This window comes from Carlito syrichta, unplaced genomic scaffold (genome assembly GCF_000164805.1).
Source record: "Carlito syrichta isolate Samal-C Ts95f unplaced genomic scaffold, Tarsius_syrichta-2.0.1 Scaffold315557, whole genome shotgun sequence".
Lineage (NCBI taxonomy): Eukaryota > Metazoa > Chordata > Mammalia > Primates > Tarsiidae > Carlito > Carlito syrichta.
This window is the reverse complement of record NW_007259653.1, coordinates 131,329-138,881: the sequence shown is the minus strand read 5'-3', so window position 1 is coordinate 138,881 and position 7,553 is coordinate 131,329.

The following is a 7,553-nucleotide window of genomic DNA, read 5'->3' as shown; positions in this document are numbered from 1 at the left end:
TCTTTGTGTGAACATATGTTTCCACTTATCTTGAATAAACACCGAGAGTAGAAGGTCTATGACATAAAGTATATGTTTAATATGATAAGGGACTGGAAAATGTTTCCCAAACTGTCAAAACTTACATTCTCAAAGAAATTTAAATTAATACATAAAGAGCTATTCAGATTATTTTATCTGTTCTTGAGTCAAGGTTAGTAATTTCTGTCTTTCAAAGATTTAATTCTTTTAATCTAAATTGTTAAATTTATTTACATAAATATATTTATAATATTTACTTATCCTTCTAGAACCTAAAGGTTCTGTAGCTGCAGTAAAGTCACTTCCTTCATTTTTAATACTGATAATCTGTGTCTTTCTTTTATTTTACCAGTCCAGCTAGAAGCATAAAAATTGTGGTAATCTTTTATAAACTGACTTTTATTCTATTGATTTTCTCTATTTTTAAGAATTCTATTTCATTTTATTTCCCCTGCTCTTTATTATTTCTTTTTTTCATTTTTACTTGCTACAAATACATAATATAAATAGTTGTACATATTTATGGGATTCATGTGATATTTTGATAGAAACATACAATGTATAATGATCAAATCAGGGTTATTGGAGTATCCATCACTTCAAGCATTTATCATTTTTTGTTAAGAATGTGCTGATATTAGCCAGGCATGGTAGTGCACACCTGTAGTTCCAGCTCCTTGGAAGGTTGAAGCAGAAGGATTGCCAGAGCCCAGCAGGTCGAGGCTGTGGTGGCCGGGAGCGTGCCACTGTACTCCAGTCTGGGCGACAGAGTGAGACTCCAAGTTAAAAAAAAAAAAAAAAAAAAAGAATGTGCTGGTTCTATTCTTTTAGTATTTTGAAACATATAATGAATTATTTTTAACTACAGCCAACCTATTATGCTAACCAAACACTACATCTTATTTCTTCTAATTTTATTTGTGTACCTGTTAACCTTCCCCTCTCAATCTCCCATCCGCACTACCCTTCCCAGACTCTGGTAACCATCATTCTACTTTCTATAACCATGTGTTCAACTTCTTTTTAGCTCCCACATATCCCATCAGTTAGTGAGAACATGCGCTGTCTTCCTGTGTCTGGTTTATTTTACTTAACAGTAGCATCTAAAATGGAAGCTTAGATCACTAATTCTAAACCTCCCTCCTTTTCTAACATAAGTTTTCAATACTATCTCTAAGCACTGTTTACCTGTATCCCAGAAATAACTAGACATCTAGTTGTTAGCTGTTACATAAGGCAGAACTACTATAGTTCCAGTTATGTTATTGGGGTTGGAAAACTTGCTTTCAATTATTTCAAGTATTGTAATTGTCACCCTGCAAACAACATCTTTTTAAAAATCTACTTGGTGCTCAATTCAAATAAAAGTTAATTTTCCAAAAATCTTCCTTAACTCCCCTTTATAATTCCTATTACTACTACCACTCTTCTCTATTGCTTAAGTTTTTTTCTTTTTTTTCAATAACATACAACGTCTTGGTTTGCCCAATTGTTTTTTAAAACATAAATGTATTAACCTTCTAAGACACATTTTAATCTTATCAGCCTCCAGGCTTAAATCTGAGTTTGTTTGGTGTGTGTGTATGTGTGTGTGTGTGCGTGTGTGTGTGTGTGTGTGTGTGTGTGTATGTGTTTCATACCAAGGACACTGGATGACTGTTGCCTAAATAGAGCACAAAGGACCACTGTGAACCCTGGATCTGGTCATCCCCCGCCCCTGCCCCCCTCCAGGATAGTCTCCTTCCAGAGCTTTGCCTCCTCCACTCATCAAAATCACATCTTTAAGTTACATCTCAGATACTACATTTTTCATGAAGCCTAAAGAAGGTGCAACCTCCTTCTCCTGGATCATTTAATACCCTTTTGTTTTAAATCAACCTACTGAGCACTTAGTGTGTGCCACTTACCTTTCTAATTGTTTCATCTGAGACTCATAAAATCTTGTTGGGCAAATATCATTATTATCCCTATTTCACAAATGGAGAAACAAAGGCACAGGGATGATTAAGACTTGTAAGCACTAAGCTGTGTTGCTTTACTTAACACATTCTTACAGTATCAGAAACATTATAAACTTCCTGAGAGAAACACTGTAAAACACGTAGCACAGACCCTGCACGCAACAGAGAGCATACAGTAAACATTTGTTCCTGCTCTGAAAGGCAAAGAGAGTGAAAAATAATAGCCATTGAGTCATTTTCATTTAAAAAGTTGATATTATTGTGAGAAAATGAATAAGATCACAGGAATAACAATGAACAGAATTAGAAATAGGAAGTAAAGAATACAATAGTTTTACCTGTCTCAACATGTTATCTAGCTTAACTGTATTAAAACTAGAAATTCAGATAGAAAACATTATAAACATGTGAGTCCACTGAGATGAAATCAATAACTGAAATTTATCATGGAAATTATATTTCCAGATTATTAAAGTTTACCTCTTTATTCAACAAAGTACTATTTTTAAAATTATTAATTATTGTTGAATAGTTATGGGAAGATATATGTTTTTCTCTGTCTTTTAAAGCAAAGAGTACTAACATATAATTTATTCTTCTCTTAATAATATAGTCATTAGAAATATTGACAAATATTGATAACTAAACTAGGCAGTGTTAAGGTCGTTCTTTCAGGAGTTAGTGAGATCGATGAACACATTTGCTTTACAGCAGAACATGTTACTTCTTATGTCTCCTTCCTCATTCAGAATCATGATACAGTGTTTAGGTTTTAGTAACTCCAATCTATCCTGATAATATTTTGTGATCTCAAAATTACTAAATTAGCCAACAAAATTGTACATATATTTTTAAATATTATTTTCCATTATGGGTGGTTCTCATTCCATTATAATCCTGTATTAATTTTGCAATATGTTTGTCATCAAGATATTGTTCTCATTTATCTCTGAATTAATATCTGTTTTGACAACTAGGGTTGTCAGAATATGACTTCCACATAAATAGAATATTTAGATAAGTAGAATAAATTATCATTTGGCATCTTGGTGAAAACTATTAAGTCTGCATATTGAAATCATGGGCAAGATCAACTGAGAAGTCCAAATAAGCATACTTTTTCATTTGATAACATCGATCTCAAATTAAGAAGGTAATTTATTCATCGTCCATATGATCTAGTTATGTAAATGTAGTTACTTAGTTACTTAAAATGTTTAATAAATGAACACAACTACTGAAAGAGCTGAGGATAATCATTAAGGAAAACTAATGAGAAAATAATTAAGTTAAAGAAACAAAATCTGAGTATTCTCATCAACAATCATTTGCAAAATGCTCACTATCTAAACTTAGAACATGATTGCACAAATACATGCACACTTGTACACAACCCTAAATATGCATATACTATGCACAGCTTCTTCCTATGCTGTCTTTGCTCCTTTATACTCGAGTAGTATACAACTTTCCAACTTACTCTCTAACCAACTCTGAATCTCACAATTTTCAAAATTTGAATATAACTTGTGTCTAAAGTTTTATCAAAAGTTTTTTTTACTGCTCCTTACTCAATTTTAATCTTTTACCTGCTTTACAAAAAATGTAGAAAGATCCCAGGCAGTTTGCTTTGAGTTAAAAAGAACTGATACAGTCCCTCTTCCTACATTTCTTTGAGTCATTTCTTCTTTTATGTCATAAGAAAAATGTGAAGGAAGGACTAAGCATTGTAAGTTGACAGTTATACAAGAATAATTAATCCTATTTGTAGGTCTGTTAGCTTGTTCTTAGATCTCTATTTTCTCTACCTTCCATCAGGTACCGAGGAGGCAGTTTCAGATGAAAAGAATGGTGAACTACAATTTATGTAATGCCTATTTCATTTTTGTCTCAGATAATTGCTGTCCATGGAACTTAAGAGACTGAGTTTGTGTAAGGATATCGATGATCATCATGCCAATTACATAAATTGCCATGAGACTCCAATAATTCCATGTTTAGAACAATATTTTGAAAACTCTACCATGCTATGAATTTATCAGACATAACTTTTGAGACTCTCCTCCTTTGTAAGCTGCCATGTCAATTTTTATAAAAATTCAATTTTAAATGAAATTAAGTTTTTTAAAAAAGTACTTACAGTTAAAAAATCTTCAAATTAAAGATTAAAAAGTTAACATTGACATTACATAAATTAAGCCACATTTCTTCCTACACCACACCATTCTTCCCCCACTTCAAAGATGAGAAAACTAAGGAACAAGATTAAACAACTTGACAGAGTTAACACAACTGGTAAAATGAAGATGCTCAGGCAATCTGACAAAGGATTTAGCCTTTGTTTTTGTTTGCCAGTCTACCTTTTCTCCTTTTCTCTTCCTCTCCATCATTACTAAATGACTGACACAGAGAAAGAGGGTAATAAGTATTTGAATATTTGAAACTTTCTTCTTCTCTTGATTATGTGAACTCAAGATTAATTACAGATCATTTCAAAAATAACCACTATGGCTCTCAAAACAAAAGACCAAACAGCTAAAATACATTACAAAAATATTTCAGAGTAGGTAGGGGTCACTTAATGGCAGAGGACACCCTGCCTAAAGCCAATTCTCTGACCAAATGGTACAAAGAATATTAAGCTGCAATCATAAGGAACTCTGCTGAAAGAAATCATCAGAATCAGACATATCCTTCAGAGGAGGTGAGTGAGAATACTATATATAATGGTCACCATTCTGCAATTTACCTAAAATTTAAGGAGAAGAGACAATCAACACACACACAAACACACACACACACACACACACACACACACACACACACATACACACATAAACACAAATACATACATATACACACATATATATTTAATTAGTTATTTTATTTTATACATTGTACCTTCTTTTTTATAAATGATCTCTCAGGTAACCTCAAGATAAAGGAAACATGAAAGTTAAGGAATAATTATAGTTGGTAATAATAGTTAAGATGCTCTCTAAACATATGAATATTATTTCATCAGAAGAACTGGATTTCATCTCTCTTCATCTTTTTCTGTTTCACAGTGTAGTGAAAGGAAAAAAAATGTGAGGAGAAAGAAAGACTGCCAACCATATTTTTATGGTAACCTTGAATGCTATTAAAGTATCTAAATATAGAAGATGAAACTGAGTTGGAAATTTCTACCGAAGCCATAGAGGAAGGACTTTACAAGGTCAGGATTCCCCCACCACACACACACACACACACACACACACACACACAGCTTGAAGCTATACACTTCTTGTAATTTTAATATGAGCAGAAAAATGTTTCTTGGAATGACATGGTAGGGTCACTGCTTAATTAGCAGTTTAAAATTCTTTTAATCAAGCCCATAGTATAAAGGATATACAGCAGAAAAATGGTGTAGCGGAAAGTATACTGAATAAGGAGCTAGCAACCTGAATTTTAGTCGCGGCACTACTACCAAGTGTCATTTGCACATCACATTCCCCTGTGAATCCTGTCTTCTTCTAGGTAAAATAATTATTTCAAATTATCTCTAGATGCCATGCTGTATTATTTCTCTGTGTTTTTTTTTTTTAACTTGAGAAGACCCCTTTGTCCAATAAGAAATACAGTGATCCCAAGTTCACCTTTATTAAACATATTTTTGAAGTTTTAGAGAAAGGTAAGTAGGGCTTCTAAAACCAAAAACTTCCTGTTGCATAATCTGTGAATTTTATCACCCCATCTTCTCATTTCTAAAGCATGCAATTTGTTTTCTGATTGCTTTCTCAAGTTACTAAACAACTTAGTTCTGCATTTCACATTTTAAAAAGCACTTAAATTTCTATCATATTCCTCACAGCATGCAATACAGTGCTAGAAACAGAGATTTTCAAATATCAATTCCCAGAGTGTCTTAAGTGAAACTATTTATATGAGTCAATAACGGAGTATGGCTTACTAAACTGGTTCAAAAGCCAGACTGCAGAGGTTTCGTTCTGAACTCACACCACCTACGTGCTGAATGAACTCTAGTAAGTTTCTTAATTTCTCTATTTCAGTGTTCTTCTACAAATTTGGGGAAAACCTACCTTACCAGTAGTTTTGAAGATAAAGTGAATTAGTACGTTTAAAAATATCAGGAAACCACTTGGCATGGAGTAAGCACTTCATAATATATATGAGCACTTATTATATTGCTTTTCTTCTGTTTGGGCATCCAATTAAAAAAGAACTATTATCAACAGGAGAAATATAAAATAATACTTTGTAATCTTGTGGTAGAAAGGGCTGCCTTAAACATGACAGAAAACCAGAAGCTATAAGATAAAATATTAACAGATTAAAAACATAAAAAATCTTCTGTAAAAAAAATTTCCATAAACAAAGGACAAACACCACACTAAAATAAAATATCTGCATAATACATAATAGACAATGTGTAGTAATCCTAATTTTAAAAGGGTTCCAATAAGTAAACAATAAAAAACAACCCAACTAAAAATGAGAAAAAGATGTTTCCAGGAAAAGATATTCAAGTGGTAATAAATACACAGCCTGGTTAACATAAATAAATAGATAAATTCATTAATTAAATAACTAACTAAATAATGAGGTATCTCTCTTTGACTATCAGTTTGTGCAAAACTAAAAGAATGCTTGCTAGAGAGGATGTGGGAAAATAAGTTCTCCATCACAACATATCTTATGTAAGTGCAAGTTTCACAATGTCATTAGTTATTAACACCAAAAATTTAAATAGCGTATTTTGATACCAGTAATTCTGGTTTTAAGCATCTATTACAGATACACTCATAAACATTTGCAAAGACGTTCTCTGCATCATTATTTGTAATAACAAATAATTCAATGACCTATGTACTAATTAAAAAGAGAACAAATTTTAGAACATATAAACTATGGATTAATAACAGGTATTTTTAAAAGAAGGATCTGCTGATACTAACTGACATTACTGTTTAGAAAAACATATTGCAAAATAGTTATGTATTCTGATTACTTTCTCATAAAGTATACAAATTAGAGGAAAATATTGAGAAATAGATCTAATGACACAGTGACAGACTCATGTCAATTTTGTTTTCAGTTTGTTACAGTGCTAAGATTTCTCACTAAGAACCCCTTTCTTACTTTGAACAGTTGATAATATTTATTAATTGTTTGCATGGGAGTTAGAATATAAGCATGTGACCTTGAAATGACACTTTTACTGATTAAAAAGGTGATGAATGCATTGACACGTGCACTTTCAATGCAGTTATGTTATAAATTAGTGATGCTTTCTCTGACTTTTATTTTATCAAAAGACTTGTGATTGTCAGTTCCATTATTTAGAAGTTTTCTTTTACAATAGAGACATATAACATTTTAATGACAAAATGATGTTTCTTTCTATTGAATCAGTGTCCAAAATAAAAATGCCATTTGTGTACCTATACTCTACTGACAATCATTCATACTGAGATTTCTGTAAAAATTCAGTAACAGCTAAAACATAATTCAAAGTGTCAAGTCAGTCTACTGCATACTGCTCTAAATTTCAACAATAAAATCAAA